The following is a 19,695-nucleotide window of genomic DNA, read 5'->3' on the forward strand; positions in this document are numbered from 1 at the left end:
CCTCATGTGAAGAGTTGACTCATTGGAAAAGACTCTGATGCTTGGAGGGATTGGGGGCAGGAGGAGAAGGGGACGACAGAGGATGAGATGGCTGGATGGCATCACCGACTCAATGGATGTGAGTCTGAGTGAACTCCGGGAGTTGGTGATGGACAGGGAGGCCTGGTGTGCTGCGATTCATGGGATCACAAAGAGTCGGACACGACTGAGCGACTGAACTGAACTGAACTAGCTGTCTCAGTTCAGATGTGTACAGCTTTCTGCATTCAGCTAGTGTTTCTCACAGATGAAATTATGCATAAGTAAATGCAAAATTCATATTATGCTCAGATTGTTTGTTAATATTATACCTGTGTTGAAACTAATGTGCATCTATAAAACAAACATTATAGTAGAATGAACTGTACATATTTATCTTTCTATTGCTTTCAATGCCTAAAAGAATGGCATAGAATAAAAACTTTGTAGTACCTTCTAAATTGAATAGAATTGAAATAGTCTTTGGAATTTGGGATAGATACACAAATGGACTTTATTTCAGTCCATCAAGTCCTTGCTGAGCTGTGGTTATGGCTCCAGTGATCAAAGAAAAAGAGAAATGGGATGAGTATGTTGTTTATCTACATAAATACGTAAAGCTCATAGAGAAAAAATGAGCAAAGTTTAGGAAAATATGTTGTAAAGGTAGAGCAGTGCACCTTGGATACTTGAGTTCTAATTTAAAGATAATCACTCTGATCTCTAATATGTGTGTTTTGCCTTGGATTTAAAATACGTGTTTGGTACAAGAAAGTTTCTGAGAGTAAAAGATTTTTTATAACAGAAGCTTTCAGAAATATGTAAATAGGTTTCTCTCTACTTCTCACTTGATGTTTTGTAAATTGCTGCCCAGGTATCAAGGATCCATTCTAGTTAAGATATTTCAGATTGTCCCCCAATAGTGCTTTTTCTGCAGAAAGACGATCAGGAACCTAAGCAAAAACAGGCTAAGTGTCAAAAAAAGCTAAGTCAAAAATATTTTATATCTCTGTAACAACAATACTAAAGATGCCTCATGTGCTCATGTGTGGGTCAGTCTTCTCAGATGGCTCAGTGGTAAAAGAATCCACCTGCCAATGCAGGAGACAAGTGTTCAGTCCATGGGTCAGGAAGATCCCCTGGAGGAGGAAAGGACAACTGCACACTTCCCTATTCTTGCCTGGAGGACAGAGGAACCTGGAGGGCTTGTAAAGTCCATGGAGTCTCAAAGAGTCAGAAGTGACTGTGCAAGCACGCGTGCATGTGTGGACCACCTTTGTGACTATTTCAGAAATGTAAAAAGAGATAAAAAGACACTCCTCTTTGAAATTGACTGGTGACTAGATACTTAATCCAAACTAGCACCAAATTATCACTGAAATAACTGAAGATATATGAAATAAGAATATTTCTATTAGCAATTATGAAATGAAGTAAGGTATTAGCATCAAAATAAGACAAATTCGAGAATTTTGTGCACAATACTAATATGGTGGGATTTGGCTAAATTAAGTGCCAAACAAACTATAATTTTATAAATGCAAAGCAGAAGCTTTCCTAGAATATATGGGGTATATAAGGGGTAGAGAAGATAAATTGTGCTCAATACAAAAAGTATAGGGAAAAACATGCAATGGCTAAGAAATGTAAGAATAAACATGAAAAGAAGAGAGAAGTGTTTATAAATTATTGAATAAAAGTGAATTCTCCAAATTTTTATTCATGAAAGTCAGTGAGTCCCAAACTAATTCAAAACAACAATCAAATGCTATTTGCATCTAAAAGAAAAAGTCATTGAATGATAATATCAGAGGGATGAATAATTGCATATATAGGTAATAAAAACAGAAAAAATAATGCCAGTAGCAAACACTAGATAATTTAGATAAATTATAATTCTGGTGAAAAGCAGTTATATTTGCTTCTGGAAATAGTTACAAAGTGTCTAGTATAGTCAGTAGTAGAACAGAGCTGAACATCTAATCTATCAGATCCAGACAAAACACTTTGTGGTCTTAGCTTACGTTCAGTCATCTCTTATCTAGCAGTTTAGTGGCTAGATTTCATCACTTTGTGCTAACATTTCTGTTATAGTGGTCATGGAGTTATACCATAAGCATCCCTCTGCTCTCCAGAAGAAGCAGCTATAATCAGGGATAAACATCAGTTAAGCTCAGTTCAGTTGCTCAGACATGTCCAACTCTTTGCAATCCCATGGACTGCAGCACCCCAGAATTCCCTGTCCATCACCAACCCCAAGAGTTTACTCAAACTCATGTCCATTGAGTCGGTGATGCCATCCAACCATCTCATCCTCTGTCATCACCTTTTCCTCACCTTAAATCTTTCCCAGCATGAGGGTGTTTTCCAATGAGTCAATGCTTCACATCAGTTGGCCAAGGTATTGGAATTTCAGCTTCAGCATCAGTCCATCCAGTGAATATTCAGGACTGATTTCCTTTAGGATGGACTGGTTAGATCTCCTTGTAGCCCAAGAGATTCTAAAGAGTCTTCTCCAACACTACAGTTTAAAAGTATCAATTCCGTGTTGAGCTTTCTTTATGGTCCAACTCACATCCTTACATGACTACTGGAAAAACCATAGTCTTGACTAGATGGACCTTTGTTGGCAAAATAATGTCTCTGCTTTTTAATATGATGTCTAGGTTGGTCATAGCTTTTCTTTCAAGGAGCAAGCATCTTTTAATTGCATGGCTGCAGTCACCATCTGCAGTGATTTCGGAGCCCCCAAAAATAAAGTCTGTCACTGTTTCCACTGTTTCTCCATCTATTTGCCATGAAATGATGGGACCAGATGCCATGATCTTAGTTTTCCAAATGTTGAGTTTTAAGCTAACTCTTTCACACTCCTCTTTCACTTTCATCAAGAAGCTCTTTAATTTTTCTTCACTTTCTGCCATAAGCATAGTGGCATCGGCATATCTGAGGTTATTAATATTTCTCCTGGCAATCTTGATTGTAGCTTGTGCTCCATCCAGCCCAGTGCTTCTCATGATGTACTCTGCATATAAGTTAAATAAGCAGGGTGACAATATACAGTCATGATGTACTCCTTTCCTGATTTAACCAGTCTGTTGTTCCATGTCCAGTTCTAACTGTTGCTTTCTGACCTGCATACAGATTTCTCAAGAGGCAGGTCAGGTGGTCTGATATTCCCATCCCTTGAAGAATTTTCCAGAGTTTGTTGTGGTCCACAGAGTCAAAGGCTTTGGTATAGTCAATAAAGCAGAAGTAGACATTTTTCTGGAACTCTCTTGCTTTTTTGATGATCCAGCAGATGTTGGCAATTTGATCTCTGGTTCTTCTGCCTTTTCTAAATCCAGCCTGAACATCTGGAAGTTCACAGTTCACATATTGCTGAAGCCTGGCTTGGAGATTTTTAAGCATTACTTTACTAGCATGTGAGATGAGTGTAATTGTGTAGTAGTTTGAACACTCTTTGACATTGCCTTTCTTTGGGATTGAAATGAAAACTGACTTTTTTCAGTCCTGTGGCCATGGCTGAGTTTTCCAAATTTGCTGGCATATTGAGTGTAGCACTTTGACAACATAGTTTAGGATTTGAAATAACTCAACAGAAATTCCATCACCTCCAGTATCTTTGTTCATAGTGATACTTCCTAAGGCTAACTTGACTTCACATTCCAAGATGTCTGGCTCTAGATAGTGATTGCACCATCATGATTATCTGGTGGTGAAGATCTTTTTTGTATAGTTCTGTGTATTCTTGCCACCTCTTCTTAATATCTTCTGCTTCCGTTAGGTCCATACAGTTTCTGTCCTTTATTGTTTCCATCCTTGGACGAAATGTTCCTTTGGTATATTTAATTTTCTTGAAGAGATCTCTAGTCTTTCCCATTCTATTGTTTTCCTTTATTTCTTTACATTGGTCACTGAGGTAGGCTTTCTTGTCTCTCCTAGCTATTCTTTGGAACTCTGCATTCAAATAGGTATATCTTTCCTTTTCTCCTTTGCCTTTCACTTCTCTTCTATTCACAGCTATTTGTAAGGCCTCCTCATACAACAATTTTGCCTTTCTGCATTTCTTTTCCTTTTGGTATGGTCTTGATCCCTGCTTCCTGTACAATGTCACGAACCTCCATCCATATTTCTTCAGGCATTCTGTCTATTAGATCTAATCCTTTAAATCTATTTGTCACTTCCACTGTATAATCATAAGGGACTTTATTTAGGTCATACCTGAATGGTCTAGTGGTTTTCTCTACTCTCTTGCTAATGTATTGATCTAGAAACTACATGTTTTGTTAGTCAGATTCTAATAGCCTAGTTGTATAGCCTCAGCAATTATTTAGCAGTATAATTGTCTGCCTGCATATGGCTAAAGCTACCATAAAATTCCTGGATTTTTAAACAGTTTAAATAAACTTGGGAAGAAAATAATCAATTTTTAAAATATGAGAGTTAAATTTTCATGCTCTTTGGTGTTTGAATGATATGGCAGAATGAATTTTTTCAGTTTGATAATAGCATTGTATTTATCCTTTAGAGACTCTGTAAACACAAGGACAGTAGAACCTGGCAAGTATGTGAGAGAAACTGCTAAAGGAGCAGATGAAATAAGATTTGCCTTTGTTGATAAATGACTGAGTCAAAGACTTTGAGGGATTCAACAATTTTTCTACTTTTGTATATGTTTGACATTTTATATGACAAAACAAAAAGTGAACCTGATATTAATGAGCCATCAAGCACCTAGATCTTAATTTCCAATGTCTTTTTCAATAAAAAGACACAGGTCTTCTTGTGGAAATGGCTGACTATCTTGGGCTGGAGCAGTAATATAAAGATGAGCATGAAATACCTTGTAATGCTAGAAGGTAAGGAAGTAATCAAAAATCAAAACAACTGGGACATGTCAAAGGGAAAGAAAACCAACTGCCAAACTTGGAACAATTTGAGCAACAACAACAAAAACATAATGTGACCTACAGGATAAAATAAATGTCCATGAATCTACACTGACATAAATAAAACATTAGGCAGATGAACAAATGGGAAAAAGAGACAAATCTTCCAAGCAAAAGAATTCCAATTCATTTATAGAGATACTGACCCAAGTTTGATCCCTAGGTTGGGAAGATCCCCTGGAGAATGGAATGGCTTCACCCACTTCAGTATTCTTGCCTGGTGAATTTCATGGACAGTGAAGCCTGGCAGGCTACAGTGCATGGGGTCACAAAGAGTGGGACACAACTGAGTGATTAATACACACACACACACCTACTCTAGAAGATGAAACTTGAGTGTGAGCTGTGCTTAATGACTTACTTTCAAAGGGCAGGACATGAGAAAACCAGTTTAAGGGAGTAACTACAGTGGAGAAATGTGGCCAGCACTACCTCTACTAGGCGATCAAGTGTGAAAGTGAAGTTGCTCAATCGTGTCTGACTCTTTGTGACCCCATGGACTGTAACCCGCCTGTTTCCTCTGTCCATGGGATTCTCCAGGCAAGAATACTGGAGTGGGTTGCCATGTCCTTCTCCACAGTGAGGAGTGGCTACAGTCTAATTGTTGCTAGGCTGCAAGTATTTTTCTCCCTCCTCAGTGTCCTGAATTCCCCTGGAGTATGTTGCCATTCCCTTCTCCCCAACCCAGGGATCAAATCTGGGTCTCCTCCATTGCAGGCAGATTCTTTACCATCTGAGCCACCAGGGAGCAGCTTATCATCACTGATAAGTCATCTTTAAAGAACCTATACTTGATATGATATAATGAGAAGGCACTACACATTTGTGCCCTTCCTACCCAGAATCCACTATCCCAGTCTAACCTTAAGGAAAAACCACTGGACAAATTCAATTTGAGCAGCGTTCTGAAAAATACTTGACCAATACTACTCAAATGGTTGTCATCAAAAATTAAGTGAAGTCTGAGAAAACTGTCTCAGTCAAGAAAAAGCTAAAGAGATATGATGACAAAATTTGGTGTGATATCCTGGGTGGGAGCCTGGCATAGAAATGAGAACATTAGGTAAAAATAGTGAAATTTAAATAAAGTACAGAGTTCTTATTATACCGAGACTGGCTTAGTTTTTGCCAATCTACTAACATAAGGGGGTAAAAATGGGGGAAATAGGGTGAGTGGTATACGGGAACTCTATACTTATCTTTTTGCTGCTGCTGCTAAGTTGCTTCAGTCGTGTCTGACCCTGTGCGAGCCCACAGATGACAGCCCATCAGGCTCCTCCATCCCTGGGATTCTCCAGGCAAGAATACTGAGTGGGTTGCCACTGCCTTGTCCAATGCATTCATGCATGCTAAGTTGCTTCAGTTATGTCCGACTCTGTGCGACCCTATGGACAGCAGCCCACCAGGCTCCTCTGTCCACAGGATTCTCTAGGCAAGAATATTGGAGTGGGTTGCCATTTCCTTCTCCAATCTTGTATTACTTTTCCATAAGTCTAAAGTTATTTTAAAGTAAAGCAAATATATTTAAAAGGAAAACAATCAAAAAAGACACTAACAAAAATGCTTCAAATATATGAACTAATTTTAATGTGGTAGAGATATGGCCTAGAATAATGGTGTTTTGGCAAATGAAGTGTAAGGCAAAGACCATTTGTTGAGAATTCATCATAGGCTGAGCTAGGTGCTTCATTTTCATACCATATTTTACTTGTTGCTTTTCCATTCTTGTATATTTAGACATACAAGAAAACACCTCTAAACCAAAAACCCAGCTCTAAATAGCTACCAGCTGAGTCATCCAAATTACAAATAAATCAAACTGACAATTTGTGAATGTTGTTAGAGCTTCAGTTCAGTTCAGTTCAGTTCAGTCGCTCAGTCGTGTCCGACTCTTTGTGACCCCATGACACCAGGCCTCCCTGTCCATCACCAACTCCCGGAGTTCACTCAAACTCACACCCATCGAGTAGGTGATGCCATCCAGCCATCTCATCCTCTGTCGTCCCCTTCTCCTCCTGCCCCCAATCCCTCCCAGCATCAGAGTCTTTTCCAATGAGTCAGCTCTTCACATGAGGTGGCCAAAGTACTGGAGCTTCAGCTTCAGCATCATTCCTTCCAAAGAACACCCAGGATTGATCTCCTTTAGAATGGACTAGTTGGATCTCCTTGCAGTCCAAGAGACTCTCAAGAGTCTTCTCCAACACCACAGTACAAAAGCATCAATTCTTCGGCGCTCAGCCTTCTTCACAGTCCAACTCTCACATCCATACATGACCACTGGAAAAACCATAGCCTTGACTAGACGGACCTTTGTTGGCAAAGTAATGTCTCTGATTTTCAATATGCTATCTAGGTTGGTCATAACTTTTCTTCCAAGGAGTAAGTGTCTTTTAATATCATGGCTGCAGTCACTGTCTGCAGTAATTTTGGGGCCCCAAAAAGTAAAGTCTGACACTGTTTCCACTGTTTCCCCATCGATTTCTCATATTAAAGCTTTCATATCGCCAAATGTGGCAGGTATGAGAATGAAGTCTTCTCTGGGTTTTTAAATAAACTGCTAAAACCTCAATGTCATTCTTTTGCACAAGTGCAAAGCCTTCAGAATTTTATGGGAAACTAAACTTTTATTTCAAAACCAGGTATCCTATACTGATTATATAAGAATGTCTATAGTTTAAAAACTGTGCTGAAGCACTGCAAGTATTGTGATAGAAACTTCACATTAGTTTGAATGTTAAGCAGCTTATCTGAAACTAGCAGGGAATATGTCAAATTTTATCCTTTTGAGGAAAAATGTTTTTATTTCTATTGAAAATGAAGAGAAAATAGAAAAATGTGGAATGGCTACAAAATGACAAATTCCATCAAGACCACAATGTCATAAGTATCTTCTGCAAATTAATTATTATGTATAGATGGTAGAAAAGGATTTTGAATTGTTCTTTTGAAAGAGATATGTGACAAAATCTCTGGAATTAAAATTCAAAATATTTATTGAGAATTCATTGTAATAAAACCGGGGACTGAGTTAGAGGAAATAACATTTCAAGAAAGTATAAACAAGTGAAAAGATAATGCAAGTTTCTCAGAATTTTCACAATGGAGATATCGTGGTTACTACATATTTTTAGCACTGGACAGAGGATCAGAAAAAGACAGGACAAGAAGACAGACTTTCTGTCATAATGACATTCAATCTTAGAGACAATTCTATCAGAATATGCTTGTTTAAAACACATATATATTTAGAAACATATACATATAAACTTCACATATATGTTATTGGGCTTCCCTTGTGGCTCAGCTGGTAAAGAACCCACCTGCAATGTGGGAGACCAGGGTTTGATCCCTGGGTTGGGAAGATACCCTGGAGAAGGTAAAGGCTACCCACTCCAGTACTCCGGCCTGGAGAATTCCATTAACTGTATAGTCCACAGGGTCACTAAGAGTCAGACACAACTAGCGACTGAATTGGACAGAACACATTGTGAACATTACTTTGTAATATTAAATGTTCTTTGTAAAGAAGCTTTACTCCTTTATGATATTCCATCAAATGGATATGCAATAATTTCTAATTGTTACCTTCATTTTGCAAATGCTAGATTTTTTATTATTTCATTATTTTTAAAATATGCTGAAATGAACATCCTTTTCCATAGATCTTTGACTTAATTCCTTATTTTAATTGGATTATTTGCTAGAAGTACAATAGCTCATTCATTTATTCACAAACTATTTCTAGAAAATTATGATATACCAGGAACTATTCTATAATTCGGCATACAAGAAAGAACAAAACAATGCTGTTACCCTAATAGATACATATATTAAAGTAAATATAAAATATAATGCTAAGAATGACTATTATTTTGAAAATAATTAAACAAGATGAATAGAGACAATGATTGAATTTAACAGCTTGAAATGATGAGACTCTTGATAGGTATTTTAACTCTCTAATACTTCAAAAAGTCCATATTCTACGGCCAGGAGGAAGTTATTAAAGAACATTCAAGAATTCTATTTAGTATGAGATCATGCAAAAGTTACTGTTCTAAGTTCTGGAGATTCTACAGTGAACAAAGAAATGATCTTGCTTTCATAGATGTTGCTATTTAGTGGACTACCATTTGTTATATTTGTTCCTGATATTTGACCCTAATTTGTCTGTTGCCTCTTAATTTATTCATTAATTGCTATAGTGTTCAGAAGTTATAAATGCATATGTAATTAAACCTATCAATTGTTTCAATAAATCCATCTATAGTTTTAACAATATTCCTATTATTCACCATCCTTCTCTCTGTTCCCTTATCTTCTTGTTCCTTCAATAAGCCAGGCATGAGCTCACCTCAGGTGTTTTCCATTTCCATGTTTCCTCTATGTGGAGTCTTTCTCCAGGAATGTTCAGGATTTATCCCTCCCCTCTTTCAAGTTTGGTCATCCAGCATCTTCAAAAGGCCTACCATGGCCAGTCTATTCACAACTCTTGAACCATACACCATCCACATTTTTTCATCCTTTCAATAATATTTATCATCTACTGTTATAAGGTACATTGTACATAGACATGTTGCTCATTTGTCTTCCTCCCTTCCACTAGAATGTAAGCTCCTAGAGGACAAGTATTTATGAAGTTTTGTTCACCTCTGTATCCCCAGCATCTCTCTCTCTCTCTCTCTCTCTCTCTATATATATATATATATATATATGAAATTATTGAAGATCTTTTCTATCTTGAGTTTGTAAACATCCACCTATATTTCATTTAAATTTTTAGTTGTATTTCAAACAATGATTCATTTTGGAGTAAAGAGTTAGCTAAGAATTTTATAGTTCTTTAAATGTGGAAATAACCAATCTTTCAACACTATATGACCATACACATTTTTTCCTCTACTGATATGTGAATGTAACTTAATCAAAGAGCATGTTCTTATACCAACTAGGTTCTATTTCCCAGGAAAATCAATCTCTGCTAAATTAAACATTAGAAAGAAAGTATAGCATACTAATTGGGCTACATTACGTGCAAAGTTACAATGAAAGCTACATGTATTTATCTTCTACCTCTTATAATATAGCATGTATCTTATACCTCTTATGACATATCTAACACCTTTCATGACATATAAAACATATACCTTTTATAACCCACATCTTATATGTAAAAGTCTTATACCTCTTCTACATCTTATAACATAAGATATACATATATATATATAACCCATATCTTGTATCTCATAACATATATTGTGTGTGCTCAGTTGCTCTGTCATGTCTGACTCTGAGACCCCATGGACAGTAGTCTGCCAGGCTCCTTTGTCCACGGAATTCTCCAGGCAATAATACTGGAGCAGACTGCCATTTCCTATTCCAGGGGATCTTCCTGACCCAGGGATCAAACCCTCATTTCTTGTGTCTCTTGCATTGGCAGGTGGATAGCATATTAGTTCTTTTTAAATCTAGTAGACATCTTCCATAAGACACTATATCTCTAGAGCTATTTGCTCAGGAAACTCTACATGATTGTGAATAATAGAAATATTAACATGGACTTGAACAGGGGGCATTAATTTAATTATTTTGTACCACTACTCATTGCCAGACTCTGATGGACCATTATGCACATTTTGAAATTACCCTTTTCTACAGAAGTAAAATTTTGCAATATACAAGAGGAAATTACTCAAATGGTTGTTTGTCATATTGTCTCAAGTACTGTATATAATCTGCTGATCTCCAAAAATTTGTTAACAAACATTCCATATTGAATTCCTAATTGTTGGGATTTTTTAAGAGAAGAAAGTAACATTGCAGAGGCATTCCTATGTATTCAGAAACAGATACATAGTCACTCTATAATAAGTACAATTTTTCAATTTGTACAGAATTAAGAAGCAGAAACAACCAAGAGTATAACACAATGTACATAAATAGCAATATGCATCCTTTAGAATACATAGGAAAATATATTCATAAGAGAAGAGAGCCTATATGAAACTGCCACATTTCTTTTAGCTAAATTTTCTGATACTAGACGGGGTTTAGTCATTCACTTGAGCTCTCTTACTTATTGCATATCTACAGAGAAACTCTGAAGGAAGACTGGACAAAGGATCAAATCTGGGCCATCAGTATTAAGGGTTGGAGTTTTGAAACAGTGAAGAAATTAGAATATTTTTCCTATATAGAATCTTCCCTTTTTAGATTGTCTGCCCTTCTGATGGCTTGATTCCACTAATATGAAAAATCTACTTTGTTTATCCTTCCTCTGGAATGAATTCCTGTAAACACTTCCTATGTTATCAATTGTCCAGGCACCAATAAATGTAGAATTCAAGGACAAGAGGCCACAGAGCAAATGACTAGCCTATGAAATGTTCTCATTAACATAGGCCCCAGTTCCTGAAGAAAATAGCATTCACTGACTGTAGCCTACTCAGTGATTAAAACATTATCTTTGCCTATAGTATATTACAGCTTCCCTGGTGGCTCAGAGGTTAAAGCCTCTGCCTGCAATGCGGGAGACCCAGGTTCGATCCCTGGGTCAGAAAAATCCCCTGGAGAAGGAAATGGCAATCCACTCCAGTATTCTCTCCTGGAGAACCCATGGACGGAGAAACCTGGTAGGCTACAGTCCACGGGGTCGCAGAGTCAGACATAACTGAGCAACTTCACTTTCACTTTCACAGTATATTACCTCCTAGTTGTACTAGTTGGAAGTAAAAAATGGATATATAGAGAGCAACAGCTGTGACAACTATCTTTAATTGATTAAGATATAAGAAATTCAAGACTTCATCTTATTCTTTTTCACTTTTTATTCATCACATTTACTATTTTGTCTGTTTACCAAAGATTAATAAAAGGTGATTTTATTATAATGTTATATGTTCTGTATAGAATACACACAATGCACAGATTCCATGAGAAAATTTAAATTGATTCATTTTAGTTCATTTTTGCCCAATAGACTTAGTAATAAAAATAAGTATTAGTTATCATACAAACTCGTACTTTATTTGACATATGGAGATGAAATTTGAGGTGTACAGGTATTGCATGATAACATATTTTTCTTCTATTCACTCACAAGTTTAAATCTCAGAGAGCTGTATTTTCTCTACATTCAGCAGAGAAGGTGATTGCATTATCAGGCAACCTTCTGACATCACCCCACTACTCTGACCTGGATAAACAACTAAAATTCAGCTCAAAGCTTGCCTTCAGATCTTAGGTTCTCAGAGAATCTGGGCTCTTTCAGACTCATTAGTGCAATAACTGTAGAGTTGTCCAAACCACCACCTCCATTTTGAAACAACCTAAAAATATCTATCTTAGTTAAGTACACTGGGCACTCTCATCAGAATAATCTCTTCCCCAGATTCAAAACAATTAAAACTACAGACTCCACAGATTTCTTCTAATTTCTCTGACTTGAATGTATAGCATATATTTTTTTGTATAATGACATTAGTTTATTAGAAATTGCTTTGTGTAATTATTTAACTATCTTTTATATATAACTAGTATTACCAAATAATGTGCCTCTGGTATAAGAAACACATCATATAAACCATGTATAGCAATCATAGTCCTTAAGAGTCCTGTCAGAATGTGTTCAATAAGCACTTGCTATGAAATGAAAGGATTTGAAGATCAGACTGACTCTTAAAGATTTGATGAGATGACAGTTTCATAAACTAAGTAAAAATATAAAGAGATGCAGTTTTAACTAAAGTGATTCTCTTCTGAGAAGACCCTAAATAACTGACATGTATCTTATATATTTTGAACTAAGTAAACTTTTGCCAAGTATAGTATACTTAATTTTTAAGATTTTTGCCATATCATGAATAATTGTACCTGAGATAAGCCACATGGATTGTTCAAGCCTTATGACTTTTTTTCACACACAAAAATAAAATTTTCAGTGTCCTTGCCAGGGTCAGGTAGAAATTAAAATATGTCTATAATTGATTAAAACTGTTATTTTTATATATGAAACTATGTGCTTTTTTAACTATGCTTAATTTTAACTGATTGTCACTGCATAGGTTATGATATTTTTTATCTAAATTATAGATCAAGTGATTTTTTTGGCCACCCCATAGGAAAAACATAACAGAGTCTAAACTATGTGTGTGTGAGCTGCAGAGAAACTCTAACCTAGTATAAGACATTTTACATACTCACATTTTTCTTGGAATTTTCCCATAAAGAATATTTTGTGGGGTTCATCTATGTAATAGATAATGATCTTTAACATCTTTGGGACAAGCCAAAGTGTTTTTCCAAGGACGTGGACTTGGCACTTATCCAACTCTGTATTCACATATACTAGCACACAAACCTGCTGAGCCTTTTATTTACCCTGTAAACCTGACAGATGTGATCCCAGTGAGGTTCCACTATATTATACAGCTGAGTGGAACCCATATGTTATTGAAAAAAGAAAACAAAGAAAAGAAAATTAATTCAGTTGTCAATGTAAATAATTGGGGTTATGTTGCTACCCTTCCTAGTCTGCCCGGAAGTTAATCATTTTCTTAATTATTCATAAAAAGAGAGAACTGGCCTTATATCCACCAATATATTTTTTGCATTGTGTTTGCCCCTATGGCTCTTTATATTCCATTCAGATGGAGTGATGAAGGCATATATTGTTGTCTTAACTGTGCAACCTGAAGAGTGTGCCAGATTTGGAGACAAATAATGGACAGACCTAAAATCCAAGCAAAAGTAGAGAAGTATTTAAATCTCTAACAATATGTTTGCTTCCCTTTGTCAGAAAACACAACTGGAAGGGAAGAAAATTCTGAGGATTGCATTTTTTTCAATTACATACCCACTGACTGAAAAAATGAAAAAAGTTTAGCTTGATTTGTCACCAAGTCTGCCTTTGTTCTGAGAATCTATACCAAAATGAGATAATATTTGTGACCTTGATTTATAAATTGTATAGGCTATTTTTATTTTTATTAAGCACTATTTTTATTATGACCTCTTCTTCCTCTTTGATGGATAAATGGTTCTGCAACAAGAATAGATTCACTAGTAAAGAACTTATAGGTAATTTATTTTGTAAAGTTTATTTGAATATGAGGTATTTTTATCCATAGCAAATCAGTCTACCATCTTCCACAAGTTTTATAAAAATAGAGTTGGAGTTATAACACAGAATGCTATAAAAAGGAGATAGGTTACAAATAGAAATGCAAATAAAGTGCTAAAGTTTTGTAGTGGGGAGATGTCTACCTGGCTCTTTTAAATCTGACTTTTTTTTTCTTGACTGTATTGTTTGCTAAAGCATTTTTCCATGTTTCATTTGAAAAATGAAATGTCATTCTTTAATATGTGGTAAGTGAAATTTCTAAGGAGGTGAAAGTTGCAGGATTGTAATTTATTTGAAGAGATAATATTATAAAACTTAAATCGTGTCATTAATTATATTATTTCTAAACATCTAGTATAGCTATGTGTATTTGTGCACATATATTGGGAATAAACCATGTCTGTGTGTGTGTGTATATATATATAAGCACTTATATATGCATATAAACTCATATATACATGCACACACACATATATATATACATGAAAAGAAAGTGAAAGTGTAGTCGCTCAGTTGTATCTGACTCTTTGCGACCCCATGGACTGTAGCCCGTCAGGCTCCTCTGTTCATGGAATTTTCTAAGCAAGAATACTGGAGTGGATTGTCATTCCCGTTCTCTAGGAGCTCTTCCCAACCCAGGTATCAAACCCAGGTCTCCCACACTGCAGACAGATTCTTTATTGTCTGAGCCACCAGGGAAGCCAATATATATATACATACATATATATAATATGTGTGTATATCTCACACAACACAAATATTTATATATAGATATCTGTTAAACAAGCTTACAGTCAAGTGTTTAAAACTGTTTGCTGAGTTGAATTGCTAGTTTAATAAAAGAATAAAAAATGTAACCAAACTATTGCAAAAGATTTATAATAATGATTTTTTAATAATATAGAATTCACCAAATAGAATTCAGTCTTACAAAAGAGTTAACACTTGGCCCATTTTGAAAATAGAAACATTAACATTTTTCCAAAAAGATGCTATTTAATTGCAACCACCATATTAAAATTCAGGTGATCTGCTTCTTTGAGTTGTTGTAGCAACCTAACAAAGTTTCGATTGATTATGACCAAGCTAATTAATAAGATGAATTAAACATATCATCCTCAAATGTGGTCAGCTTAGAATCCATAAGTAGACATGGCCTCTATCTAGATATTAAGGATCAAATGACTGCATGCTTTCTACAAACAAGAATCAAAGAATTCCAGGTAGTGGAATGTGATATGCCATATAGTCCAGTTATCCATCAGTGCCTGAATTCTTGCTAATAAATTATTTTTATATGATTTTCTAGCATGTGAAAAAATAACCACTGTCTCAAGGAAACTGACTTCACTGTAAACACCGTTTGATTTTAGGAACAGAAGTTTTAAATAGGCAAAGTTTATCTCTCTTTAAATTCTGTCCACTGGTCATCTTTGCATACCTTTAACAACAGACATTAATAAAGATCATTTTTACATAAATTAACTATTGTTTTTTCAGTATCAATGCACAATTGAATTTAATTAGGAGAGTTACTTACAGTTGATTGGACCAGATGTACTGTAAACTTGCTTGAACTTAGACCATTCAAAATCTCAAATTTCTCACATGACAAGTGATCCATATTTTATAGGGAAAAGCTGTTAACTGCACAGTGGCTAATGACTAAATAATAAAAAGTATCTTTCGCCTTTCTAGTGTTAAACGTGTGAAATGTACAAGCACAGTGCATACTAAAGGAAAACAACTCTTTTGAATCTTAGAGTTGGGTTTTTGGTTTTGTTTTTTAATCCTTGGGATCCAGGGATGAGTCTGCAACTTTTTAATGAAAAAAATAAGGGCAGAATGCATTGACACAACTAGAATTTCTCTATCTATGATCCTGACCGTGCTTGTCAGGAAATATGCCGCTGTCCTTAGGATGAGCTCTCTTTCAAACAAACAGAATCCCAGACAGACCCATGCCTTAACTAGAACAGAGAACATCAGCTTAAAATAAAGTTGATACCTTGTATAAGTATACATGGACTTCCTTGTTGGCTCAGACGCTAGAGTCTCCTGTAGTGCAGGAGACCCGGGTTTGATCCCTGGGTTGGGAAGATCCCCTGGAGAAGGAAATGGCTACTTACTCCAGTATTCTTGTCTGGAGAATTCCATAGTCAGAGGAGCCTGGCAAGCTACAACCCAAGGTTTGCGAAGAGTCAGACATGACTGAGCAACTAACACTTTTATTTCATGGGTACACTCATACACACACACACACACATACCTCGTATCAACTAGGATGAGAATGAATCAAGATCCCTGTGGAATGCCAGTAAAATTTCCCTCTGTCTATGCATATATAGTACTTAATAACAACAACAAATATACAACCAAACCATGCCATAAATTGGCTTGGAATATACAACCTGCTTATGTTGCTTTTCTTAGCTTGTTCATCTACCTGGGAACAATAGTTTTGGATTATTTACACATTTTTCTCCCTGAAACAAACCAAATACATTTTCTACTCTTGGAATGTTTGAAATAACTCACCAAGATCTATTTTGAATACTTTTTGAATATTAATTCTTTAAAACTTTTAAATTAAATCAAATTTATCAAAGATTATAAGGTTGTTAAAATTGTTCTGCCTCTGCTGAGGTTAATAATGGCTTTTTAAAATATCCTCCTTTTTGGGGAAAAGTATTCCTTTTATTAGCAGATGACTTTAGAAAAATGTATTTCTTTTCATCTTTATTAAACAACATATATCTGAATTTATTTTAAAAGTCAAATGCATAGCTTTTTCCTTTAATATAAAATATAGCTAATTGACTTTGTGATAATAATAGAATAATATTACTTCTCTAATCTCACTAAATGATTAATTTATAAATTAAAATTCTATGGTCATTTTTTCACTTTTATATTAATCAATTAATTTTGTATCATTAATTAATTGGTTTTGTATTAATTAATTGATTTTGAAGTAATTAATTAATTGATTTTGTTTTGCTTGTTTTCTGCTGATAATCGTTATGTCTGTTTCTCTGAGTTTCAAATTAAGCAATAGTCTTCTAGTCATGATTTCCAGCATCTTTTCATTCTTTGGGGACAACTGTGAATATGTCATTAGCAATGATTTTTAATAATCCCCTAAGCACACCACTGAAGTGCCATTTCAATGTTTCCTGTCACATTTCCTTCCAAGTCAAATTTCCGAAATTGAGGAACTCTAGTCCTTTACAATCTCCCATGAAAGACAATGCAAGGAAAACATACTTGGGAAATGCAACATACTTCATTTCCTTGTTGGATTGTTGTATTGTTGATCCTGTTTGTAATGCCAATTGTCTCACTGTTCACACTGTTCTCACTGTTCGCTAAAGCCAGGGTAGGCAAGGGTCGAGCTAAGAGGCTGGAAGAAGATGCAAGGAGCCTTAGGAACTGCAAACATGTTTATTCTCTCCTGGCTGGCACAGTGGCCAAAACACAACCTCTCTCCCGGCTGATGCAACAGCTATAGCAGCAGCCATAAGAAAACCATAACGTAGCCACAATATAACCTCATATAACATAACCTTGATGCCACCCCAATGTAGCCCCAGTGCAGCAGCAGCCAGGACTTTTCAGGTGAAGCTGATGTATGTTTACAGAACAAAAGTAGCCGGTGGCCAAGTGAGTACCTCCTGACGTGCATGCACAGGGCTATAAGTGATCTCAGCTGTTATATAACTGTGCATAGTCATTGTTCAGATCATGGGGCAAGAAGGCATGGGAATGTGGGGTGAGAAAGCCTGACTGAAACCATCTAGTTAATTTCCCCACTAGGGTCATAATGATTATTTAAAGTGTTGCGACCTTCTGAGTTTAAACTATTCAAAATCACCCAGATTTTCCTAAATGTATTTCATTTTGAATTCCCACCAGCCCACTGATATTTTTCTTCTTAAAATTAAAATTACTGACTTTTGTGGTTCCTTGGAACATGTTTTGGGAATTCCTGATATTCATCATTGTTTTTAGATTTGCCATCAAAAGTGATTTACACTTAAATCAGTTTTCAGAATGCCTACAATGGGATAAACTATGCCTTAGGAGTCTATTAACTCTAACTTTCTATAAATCTACTCAAGAAGCAATGAAAAATGACATGGGTGTTGTAACACATTATAATATTTATACCATGGACCTGGCGGCAACTTAGTAGCAGAATGAAATAATTAGGACTATCAGTGCGGACGGTTTGCACCACCATAGAATAACTAGAAAACTAGGGACTATTGTCAAAGATCCAAAACTGGAAAAGAGAGTAATCAAAATATTCGGTAAACAAATGATAAATTAGCATATCATTTTGCATCAGAAAGGGCAAATAGGACTGAGAAAGGTAAACAAGTGAACAATTTCCCAGGATGGATATGTTACCTAGACATTGGGGTATGGTTCGGGTTCAGTGGTTATGTTACCAAACTCAAGACCAGATGCTCATTGCTCGAAAATCAGTACACAAGAGGCAAACATTGGTCTGAAAAAGAAAAGTGGTAGTGGGGGTGTAGTTAATATAATCAGAAAAGCTGGTAATCTGGGAAGGAGGCTGGCTTGTGTTCCAGAAACCAACTCACAGGTTTTTACTATCATAACTGACTAGAGAGATATACCAGCTGTAATTTACTTTAAAGCATTTACATTGTAACAGATTATTACATAAATTATTTATATAATAACTAAGACAAATTAAATGTCATTTATGTTATCTTGTTTTCACAGTCATAACATAAGGAAACTTGAATAATACAATAGCCATATTAAGTTACTTATTTTCTATACACTATACCAAATAGAGACTACTCTGAATTTTATTTTTATTTTTCAGTTCCTCTACTCATATTTTAGGGCTTTGTAATTACAGGGAGATTAGTTTTTCATCCGTGATACATTCTGCATATATTTTCTCCATAATTATCTTTTTTTTGTCTATATTTACTGTCTTCTTCTGTAACTGTGTGAAATTTTATCAAATTAATAATCTTTCACATTTTGTATCTGGATTTCAAATCCTAATTTTAAAAGGTTTTTCCATTACTAGGTTGTAGATTATTTAATTTTTCTAGTACTTGTATGTCTTCACTTCTTTCATTAGATATCTTATTCATTGGAGTTTATTTTTATGTGAGGTATGAATCTAGTTTCATCTTCTTCCACATGGCTCTCTGACTACCTAATACTTCACATGTAAAAAAATCCATATTTTCTCCATATTTCCCAGTAATTTGAAATGCTACTTTTTATCATATATGAAGATGACACCGCCGTTATGGCAGAAAGTGAGGAGGAACTAAAGAGCCTCTTGATGAAGGTGAAAGAGGAGGATGAAAAAGCTGACTTAAAATTCAACATTAAAAAAGCTAAGATCATGGCATCTGATCCCATAACTTCATAGCAAATAAATGGAGAAACAATGGAAATAGTAGCAGACTTTATTTTCGGGGGCTCCAAAATCACTGCAGATGGTGAGTGCAACAAGCCATGATGTTAAAAGACGCTTATTCCTTGGAAGAAAAGCTAAGACAAACCTAGAGAGCCTTGGAAGAAAAGCTATACCAAAACTAGAGAGTGTAT

At 35.6% G+C, this 19,695-nt stretch overlaps 1 protein-coding gene across 1 annotated transcript in view; it reads left to right on the plus strand.

Moving 5' to 3' along the window:
• The window catches only part of LRRTM4 (leucine rich repeat transmembrane neuronal 4), a 1,007,311-nt gene that overhangs the window by 801,751 nt on the left and 185,865 nt on the right, over positions 1–19,695 (plus strand). The window lies entirely within an intron of this gene.

The sequence above is a fragment of the Capra hircus genome, chromosome 11 (genome assembly GCF_001704415.2).
Source record: "Capra hircus breed San Clemente chromosome 11, ASM170441v1, whole genome shotgun sequence".
Classification (NCBI taxonomy): domain Eukaryota; kingdom Metazoa; phylum Chordata; class Mammalia; order Artiodactyla; family Bovidae; genus Capra; species Capra hircus.